This window comes from Notolabrus celidotus, chromosome 13 (assembly GCF_009762535.1).
Source record: "Notolabrus celidotus isolate fNotCel1 chromosome 13, fNotCel1.pri, whole genome shotgun sequence".
In the NCBI taxonomy this organism is placed as follows: domain Eukaryota; kingdom Metazoa; phylum Chordata; class Actinopteri; order Labriformes; family Labridae; genus Notolabrus; species Notolabrus celidotus.
This window is the reverse complement of record NC_048284.1, coordinates 24,145,663-24,163,596: the sequence shown is the minus strand read 5'-3', so window position 1 is coordinate 24,163,596 and position 17,934 is coordinate 24,145,663. Positions and strand designations below refer to the sequence as shown.

The following is a 17,934-nucleotide window of genomic DNA, read 5'->3' as shown; positions in this document are numbered from 1 at the left end:
GCCAAGAAGCTCTAAAGTCTGACCCAAAGGTGCAAACAGCAGAAAGATAGGAGGAAGGAAAAGCAGATCCTGCATCACCTGAGGGAAATATAAAAGGTTAATTCTGCTGAGCCTATTTTCATCCCAGAACAGAGCAGGGTGCATAAATGATTATCTCCTGCCAGGAAACAAGAATGTTTGGGATTGGATTAATCCGACAACATGTCGTATCAGAACAAGAAGCAATGTATTTTTTCTCACAGTCATAATGTTGCTTTTATTTTAATTGAGATGAGCCTAAAAAAGAGAGGAGAAAGAAGGCCTGCAGTCAGAGGGGCCTTGCTGACCCAGATCCAAGCTGAGTGTGGATGATATTACCAAAGAAATTAAAGGAGACAGGCAGGGTCACACTGACAGAAGAGCAGTCTTTCTCTCACTCTCTCCTTGAATGATTATTGATTTTTACAACCAAAACAAGAGGTTCCTGTCAGCCCACAAGTGGCTCCATTGGTAAGAGATAGAAAAAATGTTTAAAAGGAGAGTGGTAAGAAGAAAGAGAAACATGTGGGTGTGATGTGAGGGACAGGGACAAAAGATCACAGACAGGTGACCTCATGAGAGGATGTCAAGTAATGCTTCACTTCAAAATACTTGTTTCTTTTAACAGATATTTAGATAGTTTTTCATGTTTTTGAATGCCACAGGTTGTGACATTGTCACTTAACACAAAACATGAGAGCTGCTGCGGGAAGAGGGATGAATCACAGCATCTGAAGCAGCACCTGTGAGACAGCTGCAGGATTTTCATCCACTGTTCTGACATTTTTGTTTCTGTTTTCATCAGCTCGTCTCTCCAAAGGTCGGTATGTATGGAGGAGGTCTTCTTTAGCTGACTCTCGAAAGACAACAACACCCACTCGTCTGAAACCTTGAGAACACTTAAGACAAAGCGCCTAGCCAGCTGCACGCTGTTGTTTTCCTGCTCACATTCACTTTGCTGTGCTGTCATTGATTCATCAACACAGATTTCTTCTTCAGTCTCAAAATCCACTTTAAAAGCAGCAGTTTCACTTTTACAGTTTCAGTTTATATGATCAGCCGGGATGATGTGAATTCTAATTATTTTACACAGCAGTGGGACTTCAAACTGACAGCTAGTTTACTTTTCCTTGATGACATATAAAGACTTTGAAAGAAGAAGTTGTCTGGGCAGAGTTGAAGGAAAACACATCTGGTGCAGGAATTCACATTTCACAAGCGTGGGTTAACCTCTGTGAAGCTCATATAGCAATACTCTGACATCTGCACTACGTGTGTCCCAGCTTTTAAAATGACACGAGAATTATTTTAATAGTTAAGCATGCAACAAATGCACAACCTGCAGATGAAGAAGTGAGATAACTGAGTGAGCGTCCTGACTGAATCATTCAGACCTGATAGAAACTGAAGAACTCACTGCTGTCAATAGCCCAGCTAAATGTAGAGCAAGAAATGACCATGTCCGTGATTATTCAGCTACTTAATGTCTGTATGAGCTCTCTCATTCAGCAATAATCATTCAAAGAAATGACAGCAGCCTCTTAAGTTCTATTCAAGTGGAAAGAAGCACTTTTGGTATTTTTCTGCTTAAAGAAGAAACTCTGTTACACTTAAGTGAAATGCTATAGAACAACCTGAGACACCCCTTATATACAGTATGTAAAGAAAAAGATGTGCCATAATGAGCTGCACTTATAGATGACATTAAAGATTTTATGAAAATGAAAGAGAAAGGTTTCTACATCAACATTTGGCAGATGGTACTCGCAAGTTATTCTCAGTACATTCTCTTGCTGAGCCACTGACTGCAGATGATAAGAAGGTACATCTAAGCTCTTTAATAAGTCCCTGTTGACATTTAAACCCCATCAGATCAGGGAAGTAATGAAGGTTAAAATGGAGTTTTCAGAGCAAGGATGGAAGCTGCTTCCGTTCAAATGTATCTTTGACACTGTGAGCAGCAACAGTCTGTCTGCTCAGTCTGCTGTCAAGATTTTCAGAGTGTTTTTTACTGAAGCGGGACAGGAGGCTGCTGCTCTGTGCAACAGCTCAACCAAAAAGGCAAAAGAACAGGAAGTCAGATTTCATGTCCATCAACAAGAGCGGCAAAGGGAAGGAGGAAGATTTTTTTCATCTGAATCTCCAATATTGCACTATCCTATGTGTAGGACATTTTTTGTAGTGCGCCTTGTCTGCATTATTGTAAATGTTAGAGTGAATCAACAGAATACATTATTGGTGTAAAAGGCAAGAAGGAAATGCTTTGTAATATAACATATAATAGAAGGAATAACTGACTCAGATCTTGTGGCACACACTTTATATCGTAGCACAACATGAGTGCTGCTTGAGACATTAACAAAAACAAAATCACTTATCTGCTGTAATCATCTTCTTTCAATAGTGTTTCAGATAAACCAAGCTTTCTTTCCGCTTTAATGTATTTTGATATCCAGACCACAAACATAAAAATCAATCTGGCATCACTTACATGGAGGCCGAGCAGCACGAGGGGACACTCGGGTGGAGATAATCTTAAATAAAACAGTTGACATGACAGACTCACTGTGAGCCCTGAAAAGTCTGCATGATATCAGGCTGCAGGACATCTTCACCAATGAGGAAACGACAGTAACAGAGGGCTCAGACAAACCATGGCTGACGGGGTTTCAGGATGAATAGATGGATGGATGGACAGCCGGTGATTTTGAGCACGTTTCAGCTTTCTCGTTGTGTTGTCACCACGTTTGACTCAGATTCTTTCACCTAAAAAGGGATTTAAAACTGGATTAAGGTTTGATAGATTTGGTGGCCGCTTTGGCTCAATTGTTGAGTCAGTGGTCTTGCAATCAAAAGGTAAGCAGTTCAATCCCAGCTCCCACATTCATGACAACATCTCTAAAACTGAACCCTGGATTGATTTAGAGTGGCAAAGCGAGCAGTGTGTGTAATGCATATAAATGGGATTAATTAATACTGATGGACACTTTACATAGCCCGCTCTTCATGCTGAGTTTCCCATGTTCCCGTAATCAGTAAGGTCTATTTACCATTTTTCAGTCTGTGGAAGTGATTTTTTCACAAAAATTTAAAAGAAATTCTCTAAGCTATACTCTCCTATGTTAGAAAGCCTAAGAATAAAGCAACTGTACTATATTTGAAATGTTGCTCATTAAAGCAAAAAAAAAGTGTTTAATCATTGTTGTCATTTCCTGATGACATCAGGAAATTCATGCAGGCAGAGTTTTTAGCTTTTAAACCAAAAATAATTTAAGTTTTATCCTTTGAGCTACAAATGATCTGACTTCAATGATTTTAAACACAGGAGCATCATCCCTGGCACACCTCTCTCCTCCTGAGTGAGAGCACTAAACATGTAGTAGTTTCTTTCTCCTTATGATGTGCTTACATTTCAGTCCCTGCGGACAATCATTCCTTTATTCAATTCTCTGTTGCCTTACCACAGCAGTGTGAAGCTTGGACACAAATGGTGTCATACTCTGAAACATTCAATCCCTTGCTGCAACCCAGCTGACTAACGAGGCCTCAACTACAATGCCTCCACAAATTCCTCACCCTCTCTGGTAACAAGGCTACCGATACACTCTGTCCAGAGAGGAGGCTAGTGATGAGCAAACTCTGCCCTCTGGTATCCAAGCCTGCATGCAAATTCCCCCCTAGCCCATGGCTCACTGCAGTCACCAGAGATCAAAGGGCAGGGTTCAGAGCAGCAGAGAGAAAGTGGCATAAATCCAGACAGTCCACAGACTTGAATGACTCAGCTTATTCTCCTCCAGTCATATTACCATAGGATCTGGTGCCACATACGCACAGAGCTGCTTTTGGCTGTTAAGTCTCTCCTCTCTCCACCAACTGCTCCAGCCTCCAGTGTGATGACTCTTGACATGTTTGCCAAACACTTACTTATACAGTTACTACCATCAGTAATCAATTATCTGAGCCTCACCCACTCAGCCCAAAGCCAGCTAATAGTCCCCAGTGGTAACATGAGTTACACAACTACATTTGATAACGTTTTACACCTCCACATGATTGATAAGGATGATGTGTATGATGAGATTTTTTTGTCGCTTTGGAAATGATGAGGTTAATTCAAAATTGGGAAAAAAAAACTGCTTCGTACCGCTTCGTCTTCAGCCCTACATGTCAACTCCTGTGTTTGATTGGCCTTGAAGCAGTCAGCGGCACTTTCTAATGATGTTTCCTCCTGATCCTTGCTTGTGTTGTTCTTACTATCAGATGTACTTTGAAAAAGATGTCCGCTAAAAGAATGTTGTAATAATGTAAAACAAAAAATTTAAAAATACACACTACCAAATGCAGGTCTGATAGTGCCAGCATGGTTTTTTTTAAACAGGTAGCCTCAATGGCCTGGATTACATGCCATGCTAAAACCCCAACCCTTTATGACTGTGTGTGTGTGTTAGAAAGTTATGCTCCTTTAACCACAGGTTGCTCTCCCATGTGGTGCCTTATGTCTTAATCACTGCAGGAGAGAACAGGAGACAATGCCTCACTTATTTAGGAGGTTATAACCAGATATGTGTTACAGACAGCGTTTATGTGCGTGAGTTTATGTTCCTCTTCTGTTAATATCAATGTGTGGATGAAATCCCTGTGTACCTCATTTAATTTCTGGGTACAAGCTTGACCTAAAGCACTCTGCTTTCTTCTCTCCCTTCTTCCTAAACACTTGATCACAAAGAGCAGCAAATACAATACCTGAAATGTAGCTTATGGAGGCTGGGTCAAAGGTCACATCATTAGTAACATCATTTTTCTGCTTTGCAAACAGCTTCAATTAGTCCTCCCCCTGATTTTCTATCTCTACAGATAAATACCTCACTGCAGTAGTCACATTTTGCTGTGAACCATTGTGGTTCCTTCCGACAGTTTTTATCTGATAATTATTGAAGATTAAGGGAAATTATCTTTCCGTCTTGTCTTTGTAGTTGTAGAACCATCCCGCTCTGTTTGTACTGTTCTAGAGAACACATGCTGAACATGGCTTCAGTCAAAGTATTGAGATCTGCTCAGTATGAATACAAATAACAACAAGGTGAAGAAAATGTGATGCCAATTCCAAAGTCATGTTAATGTTGGTAGAGAGAGCACAAACATGTTGTTGCTTTCTTCCTAATTAGGTGGGGCAGATTCCTCCAATGAGTTTTATTCAGCACCCCCCTCAGACAAAAACCACATCTAGAGCAGCAGGTCGGCTACCAGCTGATGGCACCTTTGTCTGAGAGGCCCTGCGTGCTACCAGGAGACGTGTTTTGCTCCTTACAGAACCTTGTCATCTTTCATTACCTGAGGAGGCTTTGAGAATGATTCCTAAAGACAGCGCCAGCTTTCAGTCTGAAGGCCAAATGTAAACAGCCCTCTGATGAGCAAACAAGGGTGCTCATCAGGAGGCAGGCTCAGCAGGGAGACCTCAGCAATCATTTGGAACTTCCAAATTTTCAACACCAAAAACATGTATTTACTTGTTTTCACATTCCACTGGGGATGATTTAGGAAACATTCAAAGTATACTAGAGTGGCTAAAACAAACTCTGGATCACTGACTCTCTTTAGTCCAAATACAAACAGCATTGGAAATTTAATCTGCAACAAATAACCACATTAAGGCTGCCTGAGAATGTGAGTCTGTTTCCTATTCTAAGCTGAATGTGCTGCAGTCTGTTTGAGGTGAGAGCAGTCATACCAACTAATGGAAAAACCCCAAACCACGTTGAGCTTTATGGGTACATAGAGACAGATGGTGAAACCTTTAGGCTGGAGGGTAAACACTAAAGATGCAAGATATTTCCAAAAAGATTTTAGATTAAGAAGGGTATCAAACTGAGAAATATCTACACCTTTCTCTGTATATGAACTAGATATCTAACATAATGTAGCTTTGGTGAAAATCAGTTGAAACTCTCCATAATGACTTTCTAATGATACACTGCAGCATTCTCAAGCCAAAATATTTAGTTTAAACCCAACAAACATGTTAGAAAGAAAAGATAAATTGTACTTTTGGATCATAACATATTTGAGGTTGGGTTGGGATTAGTTTTCCCACATCTATACTCAGAAAAATACCAAGTACCAAGTGTAGCTAAAACTCAAACAAATGCCAAAAGGGGTTATGACCACCAGAAGGAGACAACCAAAGTTGCTGTAAACAGCTTGCCTTAACTGAATCGAAAGAATGTATTAGTTACTGAAAACAATTAGAAAAACTTCTCCAAGTTGTAGAAATATTCTTATGGTAAGCAGCATTCATAAAGTATACTAACAAAGTGACAGAAGTATTTGCATAGACAGACCTGTCTTATAATTACTTTTAGTGGGTGTGAATGTTGTGCTGTGGGTTTGGAATTTTCTGTACTTGTAGGAATTCCTGATTCCTTAACAGCTGAGTTATTTAAAGTCTGATGCATGAAAATCTCATGCTCAAGTGACCCACATCAGCTTGTGTACTAGAATAATCTACCACAAAGTTCACAGGTAATCAAAAAAGTGATAGCAGTGGGGGAAAAAAATTGAGTGTGAGAGCTCTATTATTTTACTTCAACACATGATGCACCGCAGAATAACAAAATGCAGCCATGCAAACACACAAAAGCTACAGGACACCTTTTCCATGGTGACAGACAGCACTGCTCTGAAACTCTGATAGCTGGACAGAACAGAGACTACTACAGGTTTGGACAATGTAGGACACCTTATGAGCAACCTCACACACATCAACACATCACAGATGGATTTCACACCTACAGCTTCCCGTTGAACCACAGCAAGAAAAACACAATAATTAATGAGTCCTCTTCATCAGTGACTCTGCCCTGACCCAAGATGAGTACACAGACACAAAAACACAAGCACATAGTGCCCCCTCCCCCCGGGGCATCCTGTCACCTCACTCAGATCAAATGCAGCTTGTTCTCCTCTCAGTTGGTAACCCCATCATTTCAATTATATTTTACTCACAGTTAGTAAACCACTGGAGGGGTCTGTACATTCCTGGGGTCCTGTGCTCCATGTGTAATTCTACCTTTCACTGACCGGGGACGAGCTTTTACCCTCTAACGGTCCGACTCCCTGACAGAATTGTGAGATCTTTGTGGGAAGAGAAACTAATCCAGACGGAGCTCATTTTGTTGACACAGCAGAGAAGTCAAGTTGAATTAATGACATGATATATCAAATAATTAAGAACATCAACCCCCCACTAAATCAGGCCAACAACACAGAACATGTAGGCTACATACATTCAAAGAGAGCAGAGTTTTAAAGGATCAGGTACTGCGCATTAGGGTGGAAAAGTAGAATATGTCAGCTTATATCAGAGTTTTTTTTTTCTGGCATGATTTCTTACTATAATAACATTAATAAAAGAACAACCATTGAAATGCCAACTGTCCCCAATAGTGTTCACGCAAAAAATGAAATAATGAATCAGAAAACGACTGACTCGTATCTCATTGTGTTTTGTATCATGCTGTGTGGTTTGTCTGTGGCATAATAAAGATTTTATTGGGACATAGCATAATGAGATTTTCATGGCTTACAGTACCTTTGGTCTCTGGTGGATGGGGATGCTCATCACAGACAAATTAGATCCTCAGAGTATTGCTGTCTGCACCTGCAAGAAAGAAGAGCTGTGAATATGGCGAGGCCTGAAAGCTGATAATAAAATGAAAATGTCCATAAATCTGGTCTCAATAGTCTTGTGCTTGCCATCTGTTCATGACAGAAAAAAGGCATGCTCTCAACCAAAAAGCCTGAAAAACAAACAAACAGTAATTTATATAGGGAATCGGGATCTGTGTTAATAGATTTACTGGCATAATCCTTGGTCTGGAGAAGAGATAAATGGCTCCAGAGGGACTCAAACTTCCCTCCAATTGTCCTGAGAGGACATCACAGGTCGGCAGTGGATAACTTCACCTGAAGGCATATTGTTGAAGTTACGGAGGATCTCGGGGACTAACAGAGGATTCATTGCTGGGAGGAAATTAAAAAATAACTACATTCATATGTGAAGCTGAAAGTTCTGCTCTTTTTAAGATGAAGGCATGGACAGAAGTTTGCATTCAAATGACACATCAGAGGCCTTCATGGTTTTTGTTTAAAAAAAACAAAAAAAAAAACAGTAATCATGTGACTTGTGTTTATTGGCAGACTCTGGAAGACATCTCCATCAAAGCGTACATATAAATATTATCAAGGTTGACTTCCTCTTTCAGACATATGTCTAATGTTGAAATAATACTACGACAAAAGTCCTTGTTACTTCTTCTGCAGCTAACGGTCTGTCCGTTAAAATCCATGTTGACTTTTCCTTCACAATGAAAGCACATGGAAAAATTTTCTCTACACCTCACAAATCAACAAAATAAGAAACCAATCACACAACAGGTATATATTTTTTCTTTCTGGAGCAGCAGCTATGACCCAGAATGATTACAGCATTGGTATTCTTCAAAAAAGGAGTGATTTCCGCTTCTTCTTAGTTGGAAAACCTCAGACTATGCCGTCATCAGGATCACAAAGATTACTGATTTTTCCCTGACTACAGAGCCCACAGCTTGTTCTTGGGCGCTCTTCTGGTGTTCTCCAAAGTAATTCTGTGAAATGTAGGCAGTTCTCACTAGAGTAAATTTAGGGGGAAATTTGATCCACTGCCTTTTTCTCCTTTCAAACTGAATGTGTAACTGCATTAGAGGAATAACTAGCTTTGATTATGCAGGAGAGTAACATTCACAAACCTTATTCTGATACATATCTCTGTTTTTACAGTCTTCTCTGAAGACATGCTGCTGTAATTTATTTCCAACAGGGTGAGTAAAAAAGGTGTATTCTGTCCTTAAATAGAAGACTATTAACAGTGACAGTTTCTGGGATGGGCTGCAGAGCTCTGACATACTTCGGCGAAACAGACAGGAAACTGTTTGCAAAAAGTGAGATGTTGCTAAAGGCTCATTCATCGTTTTCTTTGCTGACCCTACTTCCTGGTCATATACATCAAGTCAGGCATACTGATTTAAAGATTGGATTTCAACAGTTTTTTTTAAATATGAAAATCAAAAGACATGGAAGACAATTGAAGACAGCAAAATAAAAAAGTCTGATATCAGTTGTAATTATTGTGCAGTAATGGAAACAGATACCTCACCAAGTCTTCTCCAGAGGAGACAGCAGCTCCTAGATATAATTGTGAGTCTTACCATAATCAGTTTATTGAGCGAGCCAAGCAAGCCTGCATTACCAGTTATTATGGTGAGATAGAACATAGTTTAGCTCTCTAGTGTGGACACCAAACCTGTAATGTGCCTCTTTTCTTGTTTTTCCCTTGAAATTGCACATAAGAAAAAAATTTCACTTTTCTATGAAATTAGAAAGGTTCTCCATCAACTCCATACAAGCAAAACCTTCATCACTGTTTTTTGCCTCTTATTAACTACCATCTTAAGAAGAGGCAGCTCATGATTTAATAGTCACAATGAAATTGGATTCAAAATGGCAAACTGCAGTTTATTGAGTGTCCGCTTGAGGCTGGCTGCACAAACACTGGAAACCACATACACACCCATTCAAAAAAGACGATCTTTGTAGCAGAAATAAACATGTTTTGGGGCGCTGGTGGCCTAGCGGTCTAAGCGCCCCACGTATAGAGGCTATAGTCCTCGTCGCAAAGGTGGCCGGTTCGATACCCGGCTGGTCGACCATTTACTTCATGTCTTCCCCCACTCTCTACTCCCCACATTTCCTGTCTCTCTTCAGCTGTCCTGTCCATTAAAGGCCAAATGCCCCCCCCCCCCCAAAAAAACATTTTAAAAAGAAATAAATAAACATGTTTACAGACTGGTTCCAAAGACGGCTTGTGTCTGAATAGCTAATTTCTCTATCCGCACACACTGTGGTGATTTTTTTTTTCCTAAAGCAACGGTTCAGTAGATATTAAGATTCTGAGTTTTGCCCATTTAAAGGACATGACTGACTTGACTGACAGGAGGAAACACTGTTGCCGAGGAGGCTCAAAGCCCACCCCTCACCTCACACTAGTTCGACAGAAGTTCAACGTTCCCAATATGGCTTCAAAACAGCACTAAGGAACAGGTTGGTGACGTCACGGATACTAGGTGCATTAATTATACAGTCTATGCTCATGACATACATAAAAAAGTTGTAGTACTGTGTTAATTAGTGTAAACTTGTCAAATGAAGACCAGTCATAAATCATCGATCTAATTAACGTGTGATTGAAGTAGCTAGTTAAGAGTGAAGTTAGATTTATCAATTTTAATGGCATTCCTTAATCAGAGTGCTCTGCAATCAGCAAAGACCAATTAGGACTTGAGCGATAGAGACCCCCCCCATAAATAATCAAGCATTGGCTGCTGTCCCATCAACACTATTCAATAAGATCTGCTAAAGACCATTTGAAGATCACAAAGGGTGAATAGTATAGGCTTAAAATTTAACTGCTGTAAGAAAAAGAAGCAAGGATTTAGTTCTCAGATTACAAAGGCTGAGTCTCCTTCTGTCAGCAAAACTGCCAAATGAAAGCCTTTTTTCCAAATGAATTCATATTCACAGAGAAAGAACTGATATCTTACAATGCTGAGGATTGGAAATGTCCACTCTGTATGGTTATAAAATCACAGTGAGTCCCACAGGCACAGAGCAATGACAAAGCTATCTTTACAACACCACCTTCAGCCGCGGTCTTATTAACATTATGGTCAGCTTTATCACAGCCAAACGTCCCCGTCTTTGAAAACAGGAACACACAAACTACGACACATAAAAGAATATGAGAGCACCAGCAGAAACATCGTCTTTCATGTGGGTCCACACAGGAGCTTAATCCTCTCTGATTCTCACTCTTCATCTCCCTGCTGCAGATATGACAGTCTGACCTTCAAGTACACTCCAGTGAACTGAGAAGATAGAAAGTGAGGTTAAGTAACTAGAGATGTATCTATGTGAAAGACGCAGGATGAATAACAGCCACTTCATTTTCAGAACCTCTCTCTAATGACAGTCATCCTTTTGTATTTAGGTGACTCACTGAGCACCAGTTTAAGTGACTGGGACAACCTACAATTTTTCATCATTCACCGTCTGTCAATAGCAACAGCTGGACCTCTCAAACAGACAGCAAGAGGACATTAAAGCAAATAAAAACTGCCTGCTTTCATTATTCGTTCCTGCCAGATGCTGTGCAGTAATTACTAAATACATTCACGATCTTGGTCATTGTGCTGCAGGTATTTCAAACAGGGACAATCTAATGTCAACATGAATGAATTAACACTGAAGAGCATGCATCATAGAATTAGGTGGCTGAGATAAGCCACATTTCATATACAGTAGTTGGAAGAATATGTGAAGGCTAAGACTAACACACTTTAAACATGATGCTATTACAGATGTACAGGGTGTTAGTATATTGTTCATGGTTAATATGCTTTGTTATCATGTGAATATAAATAAAACCAACATAAAAGGAAAATACTCCACCGAGCAGATGCAGAATTACATCTAGTACACTCTGCCTTTTTGTGGTGGAGCCTCTTAAACAACAGAAGCAAAGCTCAAATACTTTTTATTGTAGTCTTCAATGGTCGTGACAAGAAGCGAGGGGAAATGAGTTCAAGTGACTTCAGGGACTGCTGAAATTTGTTTTCTTCTTGAAGTAATCTGAAGTCTGGTTTGCCTCAAGCAGGCAGCGCTGGTTTGAGTCTAACATTTTTCCCTAAAATGTGTTCCTGCAGACCTTGTGTAAGCTGCACTTCTTCACTTAGCTGATTCAATTATTCAATTTCAAATGAATTGTTACATAATACAACCATGTCCTTCTAAGGGCCAGTGCACTCTGATAACACAAGATACATTCTGAGCATCCCAGACATACCAAGGATAGATTTTATGTTCATTATGGAAGATGTTTATTCCAAAGTAGAGATAACACTGTAAAATACACCTTATTAAAATGACTGAGGTTCATAAAAGAGACATCAGGGGAGCTGTTGCTGTCAGATAGCTGCCGAGCAGAATACTCCTGCAGCCAGGCTTAATGGGAGTCTGTATTTTGCTGCTTGTCCCATCCCGTCTCTTCTATTTCTGTCTGTATGAGTATGTTTCATAAAGTTGCCCAATAAGACAACTCCTATTTACGAAGTTTCACTAACAAAACAGATATCACATGGGGTGACTCGTGTGTTGGGAGGTTTGTTGTTAGCCAAATGTGTGGATGCAGAATCATCAGCACCGACCAGCTGCACAAAACTACTAAGACAACTTCTCAAGAAGGTCTTAATCTAACATGAGACATTGCTTCTGTATTGCTGCATTAACAGGAGGGACATACTACAGAATGTCTGTCTCTCTTATCTCTCTGATCACTTGCAAAGAAAATGTCAGACACAACTCCTAACACGTATGGGGGATGGAGAATGAGGAGACATCATCCCCTAGTTTATCAATCTCAGATGGTGATTGTATGTGGTTAAAGATCATGCAACAATGGTCTGCATACTTTGGCGGCCGATAATATACATGGACGGCCAATCTAAGTAACTGTGATGAATGTGGTTGTGTCTGTGGATATAGCTACAAGAAAAAAATTATATCTATGTCCATCTCCCATCCCTCTCTATCCTCAAAGTTCACTCACCACGGCACCGTATAGCTAACAGGCTTAACTTGTTCCCTGTGGAGCCACTCAGAACCCAGTGGCCTCACAGACTGCAGTGCAGGGGCCCCAAGACAAAGACCTGCAGGCCTGAGACCAAACCAAATCATCACCCATTGACCCCAAAGATATTTCTTTTCACAACTTTTTATTAATCCTAAAAACTAAAATTTGAAAGACAGCTTCCGGTTCACTCCTCCACAGAAAGTAGGAGGTTCAGAATTTAGGGCGTTCAGAGACCATTTGGGTCTGTGAACAAGAAGGCTTTTTAGAAAATGATACCCGCATCACAGGGATTTCAGAGACTGTGTTCAAGAGGGCAGCTGAAGAGACGGCCTTTCATAGTTCACTGATCTCTAAAGAGCTCAGGAAGCACTGTGTGTGCTCATGGCCTTTTGCTGTGTGTTCAGAAGAGTATTATGCTTTTAAATAACCTCTGATGATGAACATTCAGCAGCACATGCAAGGAGTGATATCACTGCCACCACAACCCAAAGCTAAAAGGCTGCCACAAGAATAGCAGATTAAAGATCTGCTCTGTTAGTAGAGATAAAAGTTTCTTCCTTAAAAGCTTGAACCACAAACAAATTCATCTTTAATGTCCTTGAAGGAGGCTGTCTAACCTTTCAGTACAGTGGAGTAACTATTTTTTCCTAAAATGAGGCTCAAGTGGATGGATGGAAGTAAAGAGCAACAACTATCTGTCAACAATCCAAACTTTAACTCACAAATTAAGCACAGACCGGTGTTCTTTAAAGTCCCTGGTGACAAGAAAAGATGACCCCAATCTAATTTGTCTTTTAAAAGTATTATTTTCTCTGAAGCCCTTTGAACTCTTTCATCATGTTCATTTCAAAGCTGCACACAGCCAAACAACTCAAAGCAGGTATATCATTTATTCAGCAGTTTTACTTTTCAGCCTGATGTATTTGATACTCAGATAAATATGGCGAAAATATCTTAAGAGCCACTGTTAAACAGTCCATCACCAGAGGCAAGAGTAGTGGATCGTAATTTAGAGAATAGTAATATTTTTCATCTCTGCTTTCTTTACCTTTATTTAAAATCCAGGGCTGTGTGTAAACACAAACCAATCAAATTGTTGGTGAGAGCTCTCTTTCTTTCTTGCTGCATTCAAACATGATAAACAGCTTTGAGCTACAGCGTTGTAAATTACAAACCATAACAAGAGTCATTTCTCTCATGGCTTTCATTAATCAGATAAATGCCTCAGGGTAATATCAAAATTAGTTCCTGTGGCAAAAGCGGCTTCTCAGACAGTATTTGATTATGAAAAATGATCCTTGTTTAGTTTACTGTGCAGAAGCTTCGGTTCTGACAAACTGGAGAAACCATAATAAGACAGAACACCTGCCCGACAATGAGGCTGGGTACTTCAGCTCACACATATAATTCACACCTCTGTATACTGCTGCTGTATACTCATCCACCTCCAATGAAGGCTCATTCTAAATATGCAGAGACGATTCTCCGTCAGATACAGCAGATGAGCCGAGAAGACCCCTGCTAAACGGCCCAGCTCTGAGGCAAATGCACTGTGTTACCTCATTGAGCACAGAGCCGCCTGCCTGTTCAGGGAGGACCAGGACTAAAGCCCTTAATCCCTCCTTGATTCACGATAGCCCAGGTTAGCCCTGCTAGGTTTTAAATGTCAGTGGGGAAGTTTGTCCCACTCTGACAGAACATGGTCGACCTGTTTAATATCTGGTACATCAGTTTAGGACAGGAACACAGCCTCTATTTCAAACATACGAATGGAGAGGCACAAAAACAGATCCATGCCAAGACCAGAGAGGACTGACAGGTGTGCTGTTTGGTGGGAGAGTTGATAATAAACTGTGCTAAATAGGGAGTAGAGATTAAATGTGTTAATACCATGTCTAGTACCAACCTCATTCTTTCATCATCACCTTCTCACTTGCCAGGAAATAACTGAAACATGGAGATGAGTGATTTGGAGAGAAACCTTGTCAGGGACGAGTGACAGCAGTAATAAATGGATGGATTCAGCAGTCAGCTGTGCCAGGAAAAGGCACAGTGTTCTTTACAACCAGAGATCTACTCCACATCCAAGGGAACAGCACTTCACTGTAACAACACATGGGACTAAGGAGGAGGCTTTGTTGTCTGGAGGATGACTGTGCACTACAAGTTATGTTCATCTGCAGATAATAATAGAATTCACAAAACGCACTGCAGAGTATGCACACAAAAGATAGACTAAGAAATAAATTGTCAGTTGTCCGGACTGAAAATTAAAAAGAAAGAAATCACGCGGTGCACTTGTCAATTAATGGAATAGTTTAAGGAAAGTTTGCAACCACATACACAGATGTGGTGATGAATTAACACTATCTGTTAATTGATTACGATTTTCTGACAATGTGGAGTATTTAAAACTGAGTCAAACAGAGAGTAGTTTTGATGATTTTAGTAGTCATTTGATCGCCATCTGTGTTGAACTCAATTAACACTATTATAAGACAGCCCCTTGGGATGCAGCATCACATTTTCAAGAGGGTCAACACACCTCCTTTGTGCCGACAACCACTTCACTAGCTCCCAAGCCCTTCTGTATCCGATGCAAGCTCTGAACGTGAAATAAGTTTTTCTCCCTCTCCATTAGCAGAGGCGCTTGTGCACGACCTGTGCGCTACACCGTTCGGCAAGCTGCGGTCCTCGGCTCGGCAAAGGGGTGGCAGTGAAACTGATTATCCGCCTCTAACTCATTCATTCATTCAACATAGGACAGGTGCCCGTGTACGGCCTAAACTCTCCTGCCCAAAACAAAGCAAAAATAAGCGGACATGAGAGTCAGCGTGGCGTTTGCTTTCACCCACAACGACGGAGCGCTTACCTTCCCGGCCGCTCGCCGCTCCTGTCCCCGGTGTTTGTCCCTGTTTTGCTGCGACACTGCTCATGAATAAGCGCTGTCTTTATCCCGAACAGACCGCTGTTGCACTTCACAGTACAGAGGACGATAGTGTGCGACGGAAACGCTTGTGTCCTGGTGGGTAAGTGTCCTGTCTGTGCAGAGTGCTGAACGTCATGCAGTAGAGCGCTCCAGACTTGGCAGACGCGTCTTGCTGTGCAGCAGCAACGGATCTGCAATGTGTGTGAATGCTGAAGTGTACTGGTACTCCGTTTGGCCACTTTACTCCCGATACCGCTCCTCCCCTTCCTATTTGATTGGTTCACATCAGCTCTACAGATCCTCTACCCGTCACTACGCGTAACTGCATGCACCTGCAAAACGTCTCACTCTTTGCAGCATCAGTACCGAGAGAACCGTGCTCTTCTTATGTCAGGGTTTGGGATCATTGCAGACCTGGGAGAAGGTTTTTAAGCTTCTTTGCAGCTCCATACTCCATACAATACATTTAGGCTATCTGTACGTGCATGGAAACGCTTAAATAGAACACAGCCTCGTCACTGGTTTTAAATTAGTCACCTCATTGGACAAGGATGAAACGCAACAGACCTCCCTGCGGGGCCCAAATAGGAAATATCGATGCTCGATTGATGAGGAAAATTATGAAACAATCGAGGAAGGAATTTCAAAAAGTAAAAAAAAAAACAACATACAGATCAGATGTGTTTGATTTTTATTTTATTTGATCTGAAAGTGTTTATTTCGAACATGTAAAAAAATACATAGGACTACAAATAATCAAAAAGACATATTCTATTTTAACAGTTGGAGAAAAATCTTCAAATCTGTAGTCGAACATATCCAATTCTAATTTACTTAACAGTTTCTTTATTAATTATTGTGTCTATTTCACATGCATTAACCCTCCGGTTATGTTTGTTTCTCTGAGACAGCAATAATGTTCCTGGGTCAATTTGACCCGGGGCATATTCAATTGTCCAAAAGCATCAGAACCCAAAAAAATCCCAATACACATTTTTTTAAATCGAATAAGTAACACCATTACTAAGCATTTAAATCAAGATTTGGTCTGTTGGTGTTCTTTAATTCTCAGATCATATTTCAATGAGGATAACTCTCCCGTTTTTCATTTAAATAATGTTAAACTCTTTTTGATGTACATTGGAAAGCCCTAAATATAATTACAATGGTTTTACATTACATCAATTTTTATTTATTTGATTTTACATTTTGAATTTTTTTTCTTTAAGAAGTGATATTGATAAATGAACACGACTCCTCTTCTGTCACATGCTGCCTAGATTTTTATGTTGCATTTAGCTGGTTTGGAAGGCATATATTGCCTAAAATAGACTTTAAAAAGGGACCTGAAACATGACAGGAGGGTTAAAGGTCTCTTGATGATCACTGTTATATGATGTGCAGAGGTCACCACTTACAAAAACTACACAACAAAGATGATTTTAGAGTTATACAAAGACATTCTATTGAGGTTTTGCACAATGAGTTAATTCCATACTTCTCTGCTAATTTTATCATTACCCTTTAACAAGTTCAGTGTTGGTGTTCATAAAAAAAACATAGCTTCATCTGAAGTCCTTCAGTCCATATTGTTGTCCTATAAGAGTAATACTTACAGCAGCCACAGATGACAGGAAACTAAACACATAAGACATTTATGGAGAATACATGACAAAAAAATTTTAAGGAACCCTGCAAGAAAATCTTCCATGATCGTTTTTTTCCACGCTGGCTTTACCGTCGCCTATACACAATTTAAAGCCATTATTGGCTGATCAATATGGTAAGTCATTCTGGATTGCTGCAATTAGAAAACAATGCCCCCCAAAAGCTATTATGAGTCCCGAGCTGTCGGTAGGAACAGCGGCAGAGAGGATAATTGGGTATTGACAAAAGAGTGTGGAAAGCAAAGACAGCAAGCAAGACCACTCTCCAGTTCCCTCTGTCATCTTGAGGCTCTCATTATGCTGTTTACTGACCAAATAATTGGGGCAGTGCTTTATAAAAACAAACATTTTAGGGGTAAAGTTTAAAATGTGATAAGCTTGCATAAAATGAAATCAATTGGACCCAATCTTTAATTGGGATGATGTTTCCTGATATTTTGAAATTAATCATGAGGTTTTACAGGATGTTGACTTTTAGGCGTGCGGAGCTAGATTTATTAAGTGGGGCATTTTGTCAAAGCAAGGGAGACTTACATGCTTCTTTGGATGTAAACTAATACTAAATGGCTTGTCGAGACCTAATGAATTGATTAATCATG

At 40.2% G+C, this 17,934-nt stretch overlaps 1 protein-coding gene across 1 annotated transcript in view; it reads right to left on the bottom strand.

Moving 5' to 3' along the window:
• LOC117824471 (kelch-like protein 29) overlaps nt 1-16,003 on the bottom strand; it is a 139,800-nt gene extending 123,797 nt beyond the window's left edge. The window contains exons 1-2 of the mRNA XM_034699956.1: nt 15,612-16,003; nt 7,607-7,675 (exon numbers count right to left, since the gene is read on the bottom strand). The gene's annotated coding sequence lies outside the window, so the exon portion shown is untranslated. The remainder of the gene's footprint in view (nt 1-7,606; nt 7,676-15,611) is intronic.
• Between the last annotated feature and the right edge of the window lie 1,931 nt (nt 16,004-17,934).